Raw genomic sequence first — 6,000 nt, forward strand, 5'->3', positions numbered from 1 at the left:
GATGACTAGAACTATTTGACATATCCTCTGCGGGTAGAAGTCTACTTTTTGTTGTTGAAAGCATAAGAGAGAGTTAAAGAGCCGATGAGCCCAGGAAGGACCCTGAGGTCCTTGTGAAGGGGCTGATAAAGGGTTTGGCATAAAATTCAATTAATCAATTACATCAATATGTTTCATGACTACAGTAGTCCCCCCTTATCCTGGGGAGATATGTTCTAAGACCCCCAGTGGATGCCTGAAACCACAGATAGTACCAAACACAATATACACCGTTTTTTCCTATACATACATACCTATGATAAAGTTTAATTTATAAATTAGGCATAGTAAGAGATTAACAATAATAATAAAATAAAACAATTATAATAATACTCTGTAATAAAAGTTACTGTAGATCTTAGCTACCTCAGCGTATGATTTCTTTTTCTTTCCTTATTAAGTTAAGAATTTTCACCTTTTCACTTAAGGAAAGCACTTTAAGGCTTCTCTGGCAGATCCGCGTTGCTGGCATCACTGCTCTTGCGCGTTGGAGCCATTATCAAGCAAAGTAGGGCTACTTGTACACAAGCACTGTGACACCACAGTCGATCTGATAACTGAGATGGCTACTGAGTGACTAAGAGAAAGTCACATGTACAGTGTGAATACACAGGACAAAGGGATGATTCACATCTGGAGTGGGATGGAGCGGGACAGCTCGAGATTTCATCACACTACTCAGAAGAGCACACGATTTAAAACTTAAGAATTGTTTACTTCTGGAATTTTCCATTTGATGCTTTTGGACCATGGCTGACCACAGGGAATTGAAACGGTGGGAAGGGAAACCAAGGAAAGGGGGACTACTGTATTTCCTTCCTGAAACGTTACTGTGAACCTCAGTACAACTGTGCATACCTCCAGTGTCCCCCGAACACTTCCCAAGTGGCCAGCCCATGTCACTACTAAAAGATGTACAGAGTACCAGTAGTCAGGGCCATGCATACATTTGCGTGCCATTTACACACACAAGACACAAATATACACAGCGACTGCTAGTAATCCTGATTTATAAGCCACTGAAGTTCCAAAAACACATTTGGTTCCTTTGAGACTTAGAATTTCCTTACAAAAACTGTCAAAATGAATGGTGAGATTTCCATGGTAACCTGTAAAATCAGATTAAAACTTACGATACACCAAAATGCCACTAGTAAACTTTAGGTGGTAATGTGAATTTCTTCTTTCTAGTCTATATTTTCCAGCCATTTTCTATGAGAACATTCTTTTTTATAACAAAATATCAAAAATTTCATGTAAGATGAAAGCACAATGCTTGGGCCCAAGAGCAGCTGGGATGAAAGGGCCTGAAAACATGCAGATTTCGGGATGAGGCTAAATCCTCCGCCCTCTCCGCTGCATCGGGGTTTTCCTTCCAGCAGAGGAGCAGCACTTCCACAGGTAAGGTAAAGACTATAATTTGTTGTGTAACAAATTCTATGTCCCTCCTGTCATGTCACGGGGCCACTTCAGTTCAACTCCATATAATGCTGTTGGTAAAAAATACAATGACTTTGTCCAATTTGTTAAATTAACCAGTCTCTTTCCCCACAAAGTGCTTTAGTAATTACAAAGGAGAGCAACAGCTCCTTTACAGTGGAGAAACCGGGCGGACACCACCCTGAGCGGGTGAGCAAAGTTAAAACCGCCAACCCTGCGAGGGCTAACTGCTTGCTGATATGGTGGACTGAAAACAGAACAAACATCGCTTCTGTGGTATTCCTGCCAAAAAGACAGAACCTGAACTTAATCGTGAGGTAGCATCAGACAAGCCCGAATGGAGGGGCATTCTTCAAAAATATACCTAGTCATGAGAGAAGACAGAGGCTGAAGAATTGTTTCAGAGTTAAGAGCCACTAAAGGGACGTGACAGCTAAATGCAATGTGTGATCACAGACTGGATTCTGGAACAGAAAAAAGCAGACCTTTCTTTCCTATAAAGCATGTTAGGAGGGCAACTGCAAAATTTGAGTGAAGTGCTGAGTACTGGATCAGGGTTAATTTCCTGCTTTGGGTGTCATATGGCAGTGGTGATTTGGGGAAATACACACAGAAGTATTTTAAGGGTAAAGAGGCATTGCGTCTGCAGCATGTGGTCAAACACCTGAGGAAAAAAATAGACTAAAGTAAATGCGGTAAAATGTTAACATTTGGGGAATGTAAAGGTTATACAGGAATTCTCTGAACTATTTTTATAACTTTCCTGTAAGTCTGAAGTTATTTCAAAATAAAAAGTTAATGAGTCTCTAAATTCACAACTTTGATAGTGGGAGGTAGATACACTTTACATCCTGACTCACTTTCTGGCCCCTGTAACAGAACAGTTGGAAATAAGCCCTGTTTACGCCGTTTTCTGAGAGTTCTGGTTTTCAGTCAAGACCTCTGGGATGGGGAGAAATCAAGTTGCTCCCAAACCATGGTCTGGTGCTCTCTGCACCGGCAAAACCCACAAGGGTCTGGAAGGCCTGCCCTGCCACACTTACTCGTAGAAATTTAAAATATCCCATTTTCTACAACTAAAGGAATTGAAGAGACATATATTATCACCTGAAGCCCTATGTAAAATGACTTAAGCTGATTAAAACTGCCACAAAAATATAAGCACTGGCAGGCTCGAAACAAAACAAAAACCAAATTTGGCTCCAGTCTCTCTTATTTTTAAGGTGGCACGCCACCTTGTGACAAAAGGCTAAAAAAGCCATCGAATGAGGAAGAAAACATCCCATCTAGGTAAGATCAGAAGGGCCCGCATTTATTGCTCACTCACTGTTTCCAGGCACTGTACTAAGGTATTTCCATATGTTAATTCTCAAACAACACTTACAGACAGGCAAACAGCCTCAGGGCACAGAGCTAACAAGTGGCAGTGCCAGGATTAGGGAAAAGTAAAGCCACCTACACAAAAATGCATAGTCCCCCAAGAATCCCAACTCCAAAACCAGAATCCCTACTAACAATGCAACTGGAAATACTCTTCCTCCTATCTCATCCTCACCAGTTTTATTCTCCAAGTCAAGCTGGCCATTGGCTTTTCCCAAGGCCAGCAGCATTCACAACTCTCCTTGTATTAATTTCCTGCTTTCCAGTCTTCTCAAGCCACCATAACAGCAGTTTCCCCAATTTTATTTCTCAGTGTTCTAGGAGATCAATTTCCAAATCTCGGCTATGGAAAATATCATGCAATTGACACTGCCCTCTTAAAACTATCCAAGGCACAATTTACAAAAGCTCTAAGGAAACACTTTACAGAAAAAAAGTGTTTTAATCTAGTTCAGCCCAGGGTTTCGCAAGCTTCTCTGGCCACGGCGCACTTTTTCCTACAGGAATACCAGTGTTCTGGAGCAGCCTGGGAAATGCTGGAGAGAAGAAAAGGGCTTTACACTCAAGGAGAAAGGGCCTGTGCCCTGATCCCTTCGGTCGGCAAATTACTTAACTGCTCCAGATACAAGTTCTTACCTCCAAACTGTGAGAATGAAATGAGACAATACAGGGACAAAGAAAGGTCTGAATAAATGTTAGCTATCAGTGTTGAACAGAAAAATGACATTATGAAACAGGGCCCTAAAACGGTAAGTCTTAGCTGGCAGTAGAGTACTGAATGAGGAAAGAAATGATGGAAGGAAAATAAGGTCAGTAGTAGCTCTTTAGCTACAGTCGATCTTCATTATTTGCAAGTTCACCTACTTGCTAAAATATTTATCTGAGGGCCAGCCCCGTGGCTAAGGGGTTAAGTTCGAGCTCTGCTTCAGTGGTCCAGGGTTTCCCTGGTTTGGATCCTGGGTGTGGACCCAGCACTGCTCATCAAGCCATGCTAAGACGGCATCCCACATAGCACAACCAGAGGGACCTACGACTAGAATGTACAACTATGTATTGGGGGGCTTTGGGGAAAAGAAGAAGGAAAAAAAAAGAAGATTGGCAACAGATGTTAGCTCAGGTGCCAATCTTTAAAAAAAAAATAAATTTTGCAGGAAAAAAAAATAATATTTATCTCTAACTCCCAAATCAACACTCAGGGTACTTTCCAGTTGTTTGCTGAAATGTGTGGAGCGGCTAAGAACTTGAGTCACCTGACCGGCACCATCTCATCAGAGCTGGGACAAAGCGACACTTCACCTTCTTGATTCAGTTTTCATACTGAAAAAAGTGTCCTTTACATGGTCTATTTAGTGCCACGTTTTTCACATTTTTGAGTTTTGCCGGTGATTTCGCTGTGTAAAATGGCCCCAATTGCAGAGCTGAAGTGCTGTCCAGTGTTCCTAAGCGCTGGAAGGCTGTGACCGGCCTGACGGAGAACAGGCGTTACACAGAAGCTCTCTTCAGGCACCAGCTATAGTGCTGTTTTACAACCATATTACACATGATGTTTTTAAACAGAAACACCGAAGCAAGGCTATGTATTGATGGTTGAGGAAAGTGTGGCCTAACCCTGTCTTTCCCACAGGAGAAACTGATTCAGTTTTTGCTAATTCGGTGTTGGAGAGACTTTATAGAAACTACCTATTGTGAACCATGAGAACTGATTACACTTAGAACGTGGGCAAGGGAAAAGAGGTGGAGAAAACATTTCGGGCTTGGTCATAATGAAATTGAGGGGAAGGGAGGATAAGAAAAGTAAACACTGTCTTCACATATCAAAGAACCAAGCTGGAAATATAAATTAGCTTGTTTTTAATAAAATGGAAATATGATACCGAATATTTTTAGGAAGATGGGGGTGCTTGTAAAAGCAAAAATTGTGTTACAATTTCCTCAAGGTAAAGAACTACTCTAAGATTAAATAAGCATATTCTGATTTTCCTCAGTAATTCTTCAGAAAAGCAGTGAACCCATCCATCACTTCAGGCTATTCTTTTGTTTTCAATCAAAGAAATAAGAAAAACAATCGACAAAGTAACTCAACTTCTCTATCAAGCAGCTTCTGCTTCAATCTGTCCTGTCTGAACAGATGATACAGTGAAGAGACTGCTCTGAAACACCAGCACAGGCTGTTAACAACAAAACGTGACTAATTGTTCAGAGCAGAATAAAATTAGCATCCCATGTTTCTCCCTTAGGATTTAACAGGTTGTTACTTGAAATTAACATGTCTAAAGAGCAGCCCTATTCTTTGATAAATTTTAAACAGAATCAAAATCAGAGTGCGATGACAGGAGAGTATAGGCAAAACTGGCATAAACGTCTAAGATCGGCAGAGATTATTTGATATGAAGTAATGAAATCTAATATGGAGCAATGAAAAAAAATGCTCCTGAGTTGACATTATGATTGAAAATCCTCCCATGATGGAAAAATGTAGGGAAGCTGAGTTCAACGCCTCCCCGTCGCACTCGTGGGCTTCTTGCTCAAGCAGCCAGCGCTACGTGGTTTGATAGCATCAATTCTCGCAGTCTTCAATTTTGCTACTTCGTTATGTTGCTACATGTCAAAAATGTATATCGTGGAAAAATTTAGCCTCTGTATTTTTTCTTCAGTGGTAACAACACAAGGAACACAATGAGGATCTTAGAAGGAGTAGAATTAATAAAACAAAATGCTCTGGTAATATTGGTCTAACAAACAACATCAAAAGACTCGGATTCAACAGCCATTGAACCTGTCTAACAGGGAGATCCTTATATTAAGGGAATTACACGTATTTTTAAATTATTATGAAGGACTCTATCTTTTCTAACTGACACTATCTCTAAGAGTAGATACTGACATTGTCTCCTTTTTCTACAATAAGGAAGCAGAGAGAAATTAAGTGGATTTGCTAACAATTAAAAATCAAATTCATGCCAGAGTCAAGAATAGAAAAAACAATCACTATTTTCGGTCGGTCTACCGGGATGCCTTTCAGTAGCCTTCATACTAGCATTTTACAAATCTGAGTATAATATATTTCTCCTTCTTTTATAAAGATAAACTGCTTCTTTGACCAGGTTCCCTTGAATAATTAAAAAATGAACAGCAAACCAA

This window comes from Equus caballus, chromosome 26 (genome assembly GCF_041296265.1).
Source record: "Equus caballus isolate H_3958 breed thoroughbred chromosome 26, TB-T2T, whole genome shotgun sequence".
In the NCBI taxonomy this organism is placed as follows: Eukaryota; Metazoa; Chordata; class Mammalia; order Perissodactyla; family Equidae; genus Equus; species Equus caballus.